The following is a 14,735-nucleotide window of genomic DNA, read 5'->3' as shown; positions in this document are numbered from 1 at the left end:
AGAGGACTTCTTGGTCCCCTTTTGGCACAAAAGGAGAACTTAGATAAAGTACATAGGAGGAAACAAGGAAGAAAGAAAGGAAGGGAAAACAAGAAAATGTGATTGAAATGGCTTTATAAATTATAAAGCACAATGCAAATGTGAACTATATTAATATGAATAAGGAATACATATAAGCTTCGGATCCTTCCTCCAGGAACTTATCAGTAGAGTAGATAAGACCTCTTATAGTGGGAGTGACACATCTGCCCTGCAGATCTGTCTCTGTCAACACACAGTTTGTTTCCATTGGTTATTTCCACTGTTTCACAGCCTGAAACATGACTGCAAAACATCATTGGCCTAGATGTGATTTTCATGTGTTGAATGAAATGCACTTTTCTCACTAAAACCCTCTTTACTCCTGCCTTTATGGTTCATTGAACTGGCTTTCCTGGTCCTCTGACTATGGTACAGAAGGCCTTTGTCAGACTCACCTAGGACAGCTAACTCCAAATGGTCTGAAAACAATTTCCTGGAACCCACGAGCATCCACACCAGCTCAGCTCACACATGGGCCAGCAGTCCAACACCTTCCTATGAAGTGAGGTACCAGCCCACCTCCCTGTCCCTACACCAATCACAGCCAGGACCTGTAAGACTGGATCTCCCACCAGAAGCAGTTGATTCTCCAGGAGAAACACTGGCCATGATTTGCACCCTACCACACACACACTCCTTCTGTGCTTAGAGATGACACTCACAGGGCCCAGGTAATGAGGTTGAAGGACAGCAGGCTTGGAAAAGGCAGCCGAGAAGGCAATAGTGTGGGCATATGAGGTTTTAGATTCTTCTATGGAGCTTCTTTTGAGCTGATGTCCCTCAGAGCAGAGAGGTAGGGCCTGCTCTAGAAAGAATTTCAGGGCCTGCCCAGCCTTTCCTCCTGTTTCAGTATCCAGGGAGCTAGGCTTTAAACCCAATCTATGAACAAACTAGCCTCACCTTAGGTATTGCCCTACCTCAAATTCCACCTACCCAAGCTTATGTGGTGGCCTTAAAACATGGTCTTTCATAGTACAGGACCTCTTAGTCCTCTTTGGAAGTGGGAGTTCAATGTAATAATGATTTGCTAAATATCACCTATGTGCAAAGCACTTCACTAGGCCTATGGAGGACAAGAAAAGAGAATAAAATGCAGTTCCTAGGGAGAAAACAGGGGGTTATCCCTAAAGGGCCCTTGCTAGGACTCAGCCCCTGTACCAGAGCTGCCCAAGCAGGCTCTTTTCACCAGCCTAGAGTCCCAAAGGCAGGAAAAAGAAAGAAAAAGACCAGGGCAGGGGATGGCACAGAGACATAGTCTTACCATGTGGGTCACTGGCACTGATATAAGCCTTCAGGGTCTGCTAGGCAGGGTTCTGCTCCTGTCCTTGTGTCAGCATTGATTAAATAGCCCAGCCTGCTTGGTTGGAGGATGAAGTCTCCCTGGTTTACACATGGCCCTTCCCTTTGTCCCCCCTACACACACACACACACACACACACACACACACACACACGCACCAGAGAGACAATAAGCTCTGCTCAGGACCCATGAATAGATCCCTTGTTGTAGGGAAGGGGGCCAAGGGCTGGGCTGGGCTGGGCAGCCCCAGCCCCTCCCATCTGCTAACTGGAAGCTCAGAAACAGAAAAAGGTTATGGGGAGGAGGGGAGGCCAACTACTGTTGCTTAGCAACCAGGTCCCTTGTGCCAAAAAGTGTGCCCCATGCATGCTAACACAATTCCCCCTTCCTGCTGACAGGACTGTCCTGCTGAGTGCGACTGATATTAGCATTCGTTGAAATGTTTCTGAGCCCTCTGGATTACATCTCACTTCTGTGTGGTTTGGTTTTTCTAGCAGTCTGGGGATGTCACCTTACATCAGTGCCATTGACCCACATGTGCTATCTCTGCTCCAACTTCTCTCTCCCCCTCTTTTGGCTGGTGGAAAGTGCCTCCTCTAGCAGCTCTGTTGCGGGGGCTGAACTAGCAGGGCCCCTAGCAGGGCCCTGCATGGACAACCTCCTGTTTTCTCCCCTAGGAACTTCCTCTTAACTCTCTTCTCTTGTAACACGTAGGTTGGAGTTGTTGCAATGAAGATGAGGGATCTTTCTCCTCAGGGCTATACCTCTTACCTTAACACTAGGAAGAGGAGCCTCTCCACCCTATCTGCCCTAGGAGCCAGTCATTATAAGAATCCTCAGTGCTACCTTGTTTCAAAATATAAGATAGCCCAGCTGAGCCCAGGCTGGTCTGAACACACCTGGAAACCACATCCCATTAGACAAGGAAGTGGGACAGTCCCAGGGAAGGGAAAGGCTGGTGTGGCTTCCTCTCCTCCAATCTTCCTCTCATAGAGCCCTCATATGGAATGGCTAAGAATATGGGCTTCTGAGTCAAGCTTTCATCGTTTCATCTCCCATTTCCCTTAATGACCTCACCTATAAAATTAGGGTAATAGTACCTAACAACATTGATAGAATTATATAAGATATTGAATATAACGCTCTTATCTTGGTGTCTAGTATTATTATTATCACTGTTGAAACTCATCCACACAGGCTTTATTTTCCCTTTTTGCTCTCTCTGTTCCCCATACACTTAGTATGTCCTCTGAGCTTATGGCCAGCACACAGAGCTCTTTGCACACAATACAACAAGAGAGGGAGGTCAGCTGAACTATAGATGTAGGAGAGGAATGGTGGCCATTGCTGAAAATCCCCTGGTTAGGTTCTGAGGTCACCTAGGGCAATGCTCTTCAGTCTACAAACTGTGTCAGGAAGGAGCCTGGCATGAGGGATGAATAGTCACAGGCGTGGAGCTAGCATGCTAAAAGGAGAGACAGGAACAGATATAAATAACTGCTATTTGTGAAAAGTGAAATTACCGAACACAGAGGTATAGGAGAATAGAGGAATAGCTGAATCTTTTGCCCAGAGGGCTTCACAATGGAGGAGACATTTGAACTGAGTTTTGAGAAATGAGAAAATAATCACAGAAAAGGGCATTTCAAACATATCTCAGGTGATGTCAATGAAAATGACAGAGTAAAGACCTCTGAAAATTCTCTCCTCCATTAAAGCAGTGAAAAAAACTAGCAAAGAAATTGTCAGAATCAATTTTTTCAAGACTCTGGAAACTAACCAAAAGCTCACAGCAACCTGGGAAGTGTTTATTAAAAAAAAAAAGGCAACATAATCTCGGTAAGAACAGTCAGCTTTGTGCATTTTAATTTGTTCTAATTCCATCCCCCTCACTTCAATTCTGCATTAGCCTTGAAAACCAACATCCCACAATTATGATAGAAAATAGCAGTCTGGTAGCCACAAAAATGGGTAGAAAAGGCTTAGATATCCTTCAAAACCTCATTCCAGAGAGTTCTCACAATTTGACCTATCTAGTGGTTCCCTGGAAGATCCCATTTGCAAGACTGTCTTTATTTAAGCTGACTTGGTGTTTGCCCTACTTGAAAAGCTGTTTTACCTAAGGGCACCTGTTGAAAACAATTGGCGACAACTATTGGATTTCATAGCTGACATGGGAAGTGGATAATAGTTGAGCCAAACAGTAGTCAACCTAAAATACTCAAAAGAAAAATCTGATGAAGGAGATGCCAATAAGCAGCTTTCAATAGCTCCAATAAATATCTGGGAATCTAGAAAGCCCATATGTTGTGTTAGTCAGCTTTTCATCACTGTGAACAAGACACCTGATAAGAAAGCTTACAGGAGCAAAAGTTTGATTTGGTTGGTGGTTTCAGAGATTTAATACAAGGTGGGCCAACTCCATTGCTTTGGGCCCAAGGTAAGGCAGCATGTTATGGCAGAAGGGCATGTTGCAGGGAAGCTGCTCAGGACATGGTGGCCCAGGAAGCAGAGAGGGAGAGGAAGGGATTTCAGGGAAGATGAACCCTCACAGTACTTCCCCCAGTGACCCACCTCCTCCAGCCATGCCCCATATTCCTATAGTTATCACCCAGTTAACTCAAACAAAGATGGACTAATTAGGTTATAGTTCTCAAAATATAATTATTTTACCTCCAAAATTCTTGCATTAACACAGGAACTTTGGGGGGACATTACATATCTAGATTATAACATTCCACCCCTGGCCCCCAAGAGCTTGTGTCCATCTCACAATTCAAAATGCACTTAGTTCATCTCCAAGAGTCCCATAGGGTTAATGGTTCCAGCATTGCTCAAAAGTCACAGTCCAAAGTCTCATCTGAGACTCAAAGTAAACTCTTGATTATGATCCCCTCTAAAATTAAAAAACAGATTACATATATCCAATATACAGTGGCATAGAGTAAACATTCCCATTCCAAAAGGAGAAATAGAGTCATAGAAAGAAGGGATGTGACCAAAGCAAGACCAAAACCCAGCATGGCACACAGGTCCTATAACTCCATGTACAACAGCCAGGATACATGGCAAGAGACATGTGCTTTCCAAAGGGCTTGGGCAGTCCCACCCCTTTGACCTTGCCAGTTGCAGTGCCTGTGGTTTTCTTTTAGCCTGGCTTTCTTCCCAGCCAATGGCTTTTCTCAGTGGACAGTCCACATTAGTGGCATTTCTTAATTTCAGAGGTCTTCATTCCAGCCTTGGCTTTACCTTCACAACTTCATGTATCACTCTCTCAGAGGAAACCCACAGGGATTCCAACCCTGCTACACTTTACTGGGCCTCCCAGGCCTTCCTTTGAAATCTCAGTGGAAGCATCTATAACCCCTTCAACTCCATCATCCAGCATTCCTACAGAACCAGTGCTACATGGATGATGCCAAAGTCACAGAGTTGCTGTACCCCTTGGAATTGTGGCTGCAGCAGTCTCTGAGTACCTGCACAGTTGAGCACAGTGAAACAAATTCCTAGCCCCTACAGGAAGGGTGTCCCCAGGCTTTCTTCTCAAAAGCATTTTCCCTTTCATAGCCATATCTTTGCAATGGGTGTGGTCTTGGAAGTTCCTGAGATGCCCTCAAGCCATCTTTCTTATTGTCTCTGTGTAAAGTACTTAGCATCACTTCAGTAGCTATGATCTCCTTAACAACCATGGCCCTAGTATTACTATTTGTCCTATTCTGGACAAACTGAAAGTTTTTAAAATCCTTCAGATCTTCTTTCTCTCCCAATTCTCACAGTAAATCTGGCTAAAAGACAACAAAATCAATACCAGTGACTGAATACTGTGCTGCCTTAAAATGTTTACCACCAGATTAATGAGACAATAACTTTAAAATTCAGCCTCCCTGAAAATCTCAGGACATGGCAAAATGAAGACAAGTTCTTTGCCAGAATGTAACACAAATGTCCTCTAGTGCTAAGAGCCACAGCCAAGTAATATGATGCATGGCATTTTTGATTGAAAGGTGATGCCAGCAAGCCATTGAGATGATATGATTATGGTAAGATTTGCATTCATATGGATATTGGACTCCTGCTGTTCACCTCAGCCTGCTATGGGACTCCTGAAGAGTTCCCATTGGTTGGGGAAGTGCGGTAGGAGGAAATTCCGGAGGAGGGACTTCCTCTTGGGACCCGGGAGAAGCCGCGTGGGTCGGTCAGCAATCTTCCCGGGAGCGTACATTGGCGGCAGTTTCAAAAATAAAGTTTGTTCCTGCTTGAATGGCTCGTGATTTTGTGCCCAGCCAGACTGCGGCACTCTAGTCCAATTCTTAATAGAATCTTTATTTCCTTCTATAACCTCATGAGCACAGTCCACATTCCTATCAGTATTCCATTCTTCTGAGCTGCAAGAATCACCCACTAAGTTCTGCTTACAATATTCTCAGGCTTTTCCCGCCTGCCTCTCCAAACTTTTCCATTGACCCCATTTCTTGATACCAATTTCTATGTTAGTCAGCTTTTCGTTGCTATGGCGAAAATATTTGACAAAAATAACTTAGAGGAGGAAAGTTTACTCTGGCTCAGTTTCAAAGGTTTAGTCCATGGTGGGCCAACTCCACTGTTCTAGGTTCAAGATGAGACAAGACCTCATAGTGCTAAAGATCTTCTCTGTTCATGGCAGCTGGAAAGCCAAAAGAACAAGGAAAAGAGGCTGCAGAGAATGAACCCTTAAAGGGCACTGAGGCTGGACCCACATTGACCCACCTCCTCCAGTCATGCCCACCTGCCTATAGTTACCACTATGTCCATTCAAATTTGGGTGGACTGATTAGGTTATAGCCTCACAATCCAATAATTTCCCTTCTGAACACTCCCACATTAACACAAGAAGTTTGGAGGAACAACTCATACTCAAACCATAACATTTGCATAGGATTTTACACATGCCCAGTGGTGTGTACATGTGCAAGAAAGACGTAAGGTCCTAAATTATCACCTCTGTCTCACCTGGAGATGAGTAGGAAGGCTAAAGTGAAGTAGTAAACTTCCTGTGTGAACGCTGAAGGCATGCACCAACATACATACAGAGCCTCTCTACAAAGCCTGGGAGACTTATTAGTTCCAAGCGTGAGGACATTCTCTGTTCAGTCAGTGCCTGCATTAAGTTGAGACTTCAGGAACCATACAGGACAAAGAATACAGATTTCACAGAATTCGTTTTGAAAGTCACTAAATAAATGAGCAACAGCAGTAACAACAAATCCCAGGGAAAGGGAAGAATCTGACTTTCAGAGTTGCTGTATTACATTATTTAACACCCAGTTTTCAACAAGAAATTATAAGATACACAAACGAAGAAGAAAATAAGGCTCATACATGGGGAAGAGAGAATCAATCAATAGAATCTCTACCTGATGAAGCCCAAATATTGGGAAACCCTGCATATTCTTAAGAGAGCCTGCCCCCTTCTTTTTAATTTTGTATTTGTTCTAATCAGTTATGCATGACAGCAGAATGCTGTTGGATTCATCATACACAAATGGAGCACAATTTTTCCCTTCTCTGGTTGTACATGAAATAGGGTCACGCCATTCATGCAATCATATTTGCACCTAGGGTAATGATGTCTGTCTCATTATACCATCTTTACCATCCCCATGCTGCCTCCTGCCCCCACTTTGGCCAATCCAAAGTTCCTCCAGTCATCCCATATCACCCCCCCCCCATTATGGATTAACATCCACTTATCAGAGAAAACATTCAGTTTTTGGTTCTTGGGAATTGGTTTACTTCACTTAGCATGATATTCTCTAACTCCATCCATTTACCTGCAAATGCCATAATTTTATTCTCTTTTATTGCTGCATGATATTCCACTGTGTATATATACCATAGTTTTTTTGTCCATTCATCTATTGAAGGGCATTTAGGTTTGTTCCACAGTTTGGCTATTGTGAACTGTGCTGCTATAGACATTGATGTCCTGCATCACTGTAGTATGCTATTTTTAAGTCCTTTGGATATAGACCAAGGAGTGGGAAAGCTGGGTCAAATGATGGTTCCATTCCAAGTTTTTTAAGAATTTCCATACTGCTTTCCATATTGGCTGCATCAATTTGCAGTCCCACCAGCAATCTATGAGTGTGAGAGCCTGCCCCCTTTCTAAGGTGACCTGGATGGTGCCCAAGTAGAACATATTAGAAAATTTTCTGTTTAGCATCAAAAACTTTTCTACTTAGAAAAAGGAAAAGAAAGGTTATGGGTAACAGGGTGAGGAAGTTGGAAATCTCATGAACATTGAAGGGAGATCAGTAGATTAGAGGAAAGAGATCAGAGAAGGGAAAAGAGAAATACTAGGTAATATTGGCCAAATTATATTGTTACATTGTGTACATGTACAAATATAACAATGAACCCCATCATTATGTATAATTACAATACACCAATAAAAAATACAAAAATAAAAGAAAAACAAGAAGGTCTCTGTTCCCAAATAGGTGTCCATCACAGTCTCAGTTTATAATTTTCTTATGTAATGCCTCGCACACAAAATAGTCACAGTTTCTACCCGGTCATTGTTAGTGACACCATTACCTGTACGGGTCCTCTAGGGACCTTGAGGTGAGAGCTCTTAGTATGTACTCTGGGTACAATCTGCAAATAAGAAAAGGAGGTGAGTTACATTTGCCACTATTAAATTATTGCCACTATTACATCTGCCACTATTAAATAATAACAAATAAATGTATGTATAACATAATAAAATGTATTATAAAACTAAGTTCTTGCCAATTAGAACTGAAGAAAAAATAGCTAGGCAGCTAGAGGATGCAAGCTATTATTGTCTTAGAAGCATTCTATGGTGTTGTTATAAGATGAAATGTGCCTTTCCAAATTCATATATTGAAGTCCTAACATCCAGTATATTAGAATATAGCTGTTTGGGAAGATAAAATTCTTTTTTTTAAAATACATTTTTTAATTGTAGTTGGACACAATACCTTTATTTTATTTATTTATTTTTATGTGGTGCTGAGGATCAAACCCAGCATCTCCAACATGCTAGGCGAGCGCTCTACCACTGAGCCCCAACCCCAGCCAGAGATAAAATTCTTTTAAGAGTTCATTTAGTTAAAATAAAGACTTTAAGGTGAGGCCTAATCCAATATAGTGGATGTCCTTATAAGAAGAGAAAATTTGAACCAGGGAGAAGGCCATATGTAAACAAAGGAGATGTCCCAGAATGAAATCAACCCTGCTAATACCATAATCGCGACTTCCAGCCTTCAGAACAGTGAGAAAATAAAGTTCAGTTGTTTTTAAGTCAGGAAAATAAGTTTTGGGGGAAGAAAAACAAAAAACAAAAAAATCTCTCTGCTCCAAACTGATGCTGTGATGCTTGATGCAGCTCACCTCTGTACCTGACTGAAGGTGATCAGGACTGTCCTGCTTGGCCTCACCTTGCCATCCTCCTGTTCATCCAGAGTTGGCCCAGGCCCCTGACCATGTGAATCTGCTGACTCTTGGGCATAGCAGCTTAGTTCTTGTCCTGTTCAGTCCTCTTCTGCCCCTTTCAGCTAGATTATCCCTCAAGAAGGCTGGCTTAAGAGGAAGAGCTCAGGCTACTTTTACACTTGGCAGCCAGTATTCTCCCAAACCCAGCCCCTGATTTTGGCCACCTACTGCCATCAGGCTAGCTATGGCATAATCATTCCAGGAGTAGCTTTACAAAACTCCTTGAATTCTGATAAGGATAACTCAAAGCCATTGTTATATAGATTCTAATCTCTATTAATCTGAACAATGAAAGTGGAAAGAGGTCACTGAAGACTACAAAATAATGATTAAAACAAGGTACTGCCAACTTTCTACTCTCAAGAATTAGATTAAGACTTGGCAGAAATGAATACATTACAGTCTCTGCTTTCAAGAGTTTATAAACCAGTTGTGGAGACAAATATGCATACCAGTGGGAATGACCTGAGAGGGGAGGTTGGCGAAATGGACCATGTGGGTTGAGGTAGAGCCGAGTTCTACAATGTCAATGCAGTGACTACATTGAAACCCTGCTGCTGGGAGCAGTTCATAGTAAAAGTTCCTATGCTTAAATCTAGGGGTTGGCATTCTCTTCTTCCTCATTATTCTAACCAAAGTTGAGTAGGGACTACCTAAGTGTGAAGGATGATAACCTCCTCAGAAGGGCTCTGAAGTGCCTAGAAGAAGAGCTCACTCAAACTTTCTCCCCTGTCCATCCTTTCTCTTCCCCAAAACATTCATTGGCAAAAACTTTAGCTTTTCTTGGGGTCTAGTTCATAGCTCTATTGTAGCAGGGCAGTGGGATATATTGCAGACAGGCTAAAGAAAGTGCCCAGAGACAACATAGGAGAGACATATGGTTTGCTGAGGAAAACTTACAAGAGATCAGTGACAGAGCTGGGGTTGTAGCTCAGTGGTAGAGTCCTTGCCTGGCAGGTGTGAGGCACTGGGTTCAATCCTTAGCACCACATAAAAATAAGTAAATTAATTAATTAAAGGTATTGTGTCCATCTACAACTAAAAATATTTTTAAAAAGAGAGAGAGGGGAGCTGGGGATGTGGCTCAAGTGGTAGCAGGCTTGCCTAGCATGCGTGAGGCACTGGGTTCAATTCTCGGCACCACATAAAAATAAAATAAAGATATTGTGTCCACCTAATACTGAAAAATAAATGTTAAAAAAATAAAAAGAGAGAGATACTGAGATCAGTGACTGCTCCAAGAATACTAAGAGTTCAGTGGTGACAGGCTGATTGCACTTCTGTCCCTCATGGTGCCTGCCAAGCAGCACCGCCTCTCCCTCACATGTTTGTCCAGTGATGGACAGCTCAACAAGTGACATGTATCCTTTCCACAGTGCCCTCAGTTCCGTACCATCCCAACTCAGAGAGGTTTTATAAGTTAGGCTGCTGAAACAGTGACATCATCAGCATTAGCTTGCTTAATTTACTTGTCTGACAGCATCCCAAGGAGCAAGTAACTGTCCTGTGTACATGCAAGAAAGTAGCTTTCCACAGATGACACTAACTTGCCCTCATTTGCAGTGTGCATAAAAGAAAGCCAATGTCCTGCTGGGTGCGGTGGCACACACCTGTAATCCCAGTGACTCAGGAGACTGAGGTAGGAGGATCATGAATTCAAAGCCAGCCTCAGCAATTTAGCAAGGCCCAAGAAACTTAGCAAGACCCTGTCTATAAAATACTTTAAAAGGCTGAGGATGTGGCTCAGTAATTAAGCACACCTGGTTCAATTCCTGGTACCAAAGAAAAGAAAGAAAACCAGTGCATTCCAAGATTATATATTTTTGGCCCAGAATTGTTCATTGTTCCCTTAACTCGGCTAGGTTTTGGGGAACAGAAGGAGTAGGGAGGGTGTTCAGGAATATGTTTGTTTGCTTATTGTCTCCCTTTTCTTTATCGATAATACACCTTAACAACTAGAAATTATTAGTATCTTGGTGTCATATTTATCTGCTTCTATGTCCTCACCTTCCATCCAGTAACTCAAATTGGATAGCTCTCAAATTTACCCCCTCTTAGAGTCTGTCACCACCCTCCCTGTCCATTAGCATCATCCCCACTATTACTATAACTACCCAACTGATCTCCTACCACTAGTCTATTACATTCTAATCAATCTGTACCATCATCCCTTTCAAGAAAATCCAGAATTTCAACCATCAATATGAAAGAATAAAATAAATGAAAGCAAACCCTTTCTTTTTTGGCACCTTGCTGACAAAGTAACAGCTCCAAGAGCAAACTTAAATACATTTAAAAATCTCCATGATTCTCCCCATAGTTTCCACAACAAAAGCATTCTCCATCTTCTCATTCATTCATACAGAAAGAGTTTATTAGTCTCTACCAGATACTGTTCTAGATTCACTAATGTAAATAAACAAGACAGGCAGAACCTCTGCCCTCAAAGAGTCACAGACAGCTTGGTGTAGCCAAAAATTCAACTACATTTTCTGATGATAGGTGAAGAACATGGTGGTGTTAGCATGGCACAGAAGTTCTTTCCAAGTTTATCCAACATATTTCTCTAGATTCATTTTTTCCCTCCCCTTTAGCCCCCTTCCTTATTCAGCCACTTTTATACCTAGAACAGTCCCAGAATAAACCATAGTACCTTTGCTCACACTGTTCCCTATTCTTGAAATGCCTTTCCCTCTTTAATGATTTTAATCCAGTCACTTCAAATCAATAAATATTTATTAAGGATATATGATGGGCCAGATGCTGTGCAAACACTGAGGACAAAGTGGTGAACAAAGTCAGATAAAATTCCTCCTCCAAAGAGTTGACTATCTAGAAGGAGACATACATAAATCAAAGGACCATGTAAAATGCAAATTTGTAACTCTGATGAAGTACCATGAAAGAGAGGCAGTATACTGACATCATGTACCACAGATGTGACTGAGTCTCAGGACTCAGGAAAGATTTCCCCAAGAAAGGCATTCAGCTAGGATCTGGGAGGATAGAGTGCATGCCAGACAAAAGCAACAGAGTGGCAAAAGAGAGTGTAGTGCTTTCAAGGGACTAAAAGAACTTGGAGCAGGAATGCAAAAAAGAGATGACCTGAGTAGAGGCTGGAGGAATGTGGGGCCAGGTCAGGCAGAGCCTTTAGAGCCACAGTAAAGATTGGTCTTCATCCCCAAAGCAACCATTTTTAATAAGTGACCCAAAGACTTGATCAGCTTGCCACCATTTTTTAGACCTAGGTTAAAAGTTCCTCAATGACCCAGGCAGCCCCTGCACTGCAGATCACCTTCGGTAGAGCAAGTACCACATCATGGTACATGGTGAGGGCTGATCTGTGTCTATTCTTCAGCTGGGGGCAGAGCCTTAAGAGTAGAGACCAGAATAGGTTTTCATCTTTATAACCTCAACTGCACAATGTATGGCATGTGTTAGTGCTCAGTAAAGGTCTGTTGAATCAATCAACACATGTAGATGCCAATCAGTTTTATTCCCTCCCCCAACCCCTTTTTTTATTTTTATTTTTTTCTGGTGATGCTGGGGATTGAACTCATGCTAGGCAAGTGCTCTACAACTGAGTTACATCCCCAGCCCTTAGATCAGAATCTTGTCATCCCTGACCTTCTACACAACCTTAGACTTCCCTTCTATCTCCCATGCTACTGTCCTTCATGTGGCTACCAGTTTTCCTCCTTAAACACAAGTCAAACCAAGACACTCTTTTTTTTATATAAACCTTCACTGACTCCCTATTGCTATTGAGGATCAAACTCAAATTCTTCAAGCTAATTATCCAATGTGCCAAAGTTTGGGATTGGATCCAATCCCAAAACTAACCCTTTTGGGTTCATGTTTCATTACATACTTTCTTCTCTGTGTCCTACTTTGCAACTACAATTAAAGCCCTAGTGTATCTTCAAGTAGACCACCTACTCCCACATCTTTGGGCCATGCTCTCAGCCTAGAATGTTCTTCCCTCATGTTTCTTTAATTAGAAAACTATTGAGGCTTCAAGATACAACTCAACTGCCAACCTACCTCAAAACTTTGCTCCAAATGCCCCAAATTCAGAATTAATGGCTTTAGTTTGTATAGATATACTTGAGAACTTGACCAGCAACTTGTACACCATAATCCTCAAAACAAAAAAATAGTCTCTTTCTATCCCTGTGCCACAATCTCCCTGTAACCACAGCATGGCAGCAAGAGAGAGAAGGACAAACAAGTGGCACTCTCTTCTCCATGCAGAAGCAAGCATTCCCAGAAGGGAGCACAACACTTCCCTTGTGCAAATATTCAGACAACAAAGAACCCAAGCTGTATTCTAGGAAATAATTTCTAAACCTATAAAGAATCATCCATTGTTTCTGGACTATTTCTCAGGCTCAGAGATAAAATGTAAAGTTTATAATTTACATACTATAAATGGTCTCCCCACCCCTGCCAATTTCTTATTATTTAAAGCAGTTTTTCACTTTGTTTAAAAGCAATTTACTTTGGGAAGCAGTCAATTTTTTGCCTAAAATCTTAAACTTATTAAGAGAAGTAAGCCAAGTCCAAAAAAATCAAAGGCCAAATGTTCTCTCTGATTCACAATGGAGGGTGGAGTATGGAAAAAATGGAGGAAACTTTGGGTAAAAGGGAGGGAGGGTTGGGGAAGGGATATGGGAGCAGGAAAGATGGTAGAATGAGATGGACATCATTACCCTAGGTACATGTATAATTGCACATATGGGGCAAAGCTACATCATGTACAACCAAAGAAATGAAAAGTTGTGCTGTAATTATGCACAATGAAAAAAATGCATTCTGCTGTCATATATACCTAATTAAAATTAATTTTTAAAACTTAAACTTATGAAGTAAATACTCAGTTGAATACGGACCAAGAACAATTCCCTTCACAGTGAGTCAGTGGTGTCGATACTGGACACACAAAACATTAAGACCAAAGGAGCAGCAAAAAGTATTAATCACATGGGGTTGATTAAAATAAATTCCTAAACTTCTGCTCTAGGTCAGTAAAAGCTGTCTAACATTTTAAATCAATGCTTAATGACTAACTTGAGTAAAAACCCTTTGTGACTCAGAGAAAAAAATTCCCTTTCTCCATGTACAACTTCTTTGATACCCACTTTTTCCCTTCTCTGGTCTTTTCTCTCTCCTCCAAGACTGGCTTTCATCTAGCATCCCAGGTCTTATGGATGCTGACTGCACATAGTGCAGGGGGGGGCACTGTACAAAGTACTCCACTCTCTTGGAATTCACAGTCTTAACTCAGGATACACACAAGCAAAACACAGAAACAACAAAATACCCCAATAATATGTCATATGGTAAATACAACATAAACAAAATCATAATTTTCTTCATATTTATACTAGCTTGTGCAGAGATGGCTCCTTTGAAGTTAGTTTGGTGTTCACGGCCATCCTAAAAGGTAAGCTAACTAGAGGTTTCTATAACCATTTGATTAGCATCCATACTAAGAGCAGAGGGGCTGATTTGCCTAAGTTGATACTAGTCTGTAAATGACAAATGTGCAGTGTTCTGACTGCACATCTAGAGTTCTCACACCCTCTCTAGGACTCACCCCCACAGGCCTGAAAGAAGGATGGGAGACTTATAAGGGCAATGTTCCCAGGAACAAGAAAATGTAGGACTAGGATTTAGCAGGACACAGGGAGAGGTTTGAAAAACCACACCCATCTGGATGTGTTGGGTGCAAGAAGCTGGCAAATCCAGTGCATGGGCCGTGGAGATTTTGTGGTGAAGGGGATTCTCAGGAGCATTTTAAATTTGGGCAGAGCTGAGCTCATAAGTGCAAGATGAGGAAAGGGGTGTGAAGTGCA

The sequence above is a fragment of the Marmota monax genome, unplaced genomic scaffold, assembly GCF_021218885.2.
Source record: "Marmota monax isolate L192 unplaced genomic scaffold, Marmota_monax_Labrador192_F-V1.1 WCK01_AAM20220418_F8-fsc00045, whole genome shotgun sequence".
NCBI lineage: Eukaryota > Metazoa > Chordata > Mammalia > Rodentia > Sciuridae > Marmota > Marmota monax.
Note: the sequence above shows the minus strand (reverse complement) of the source record.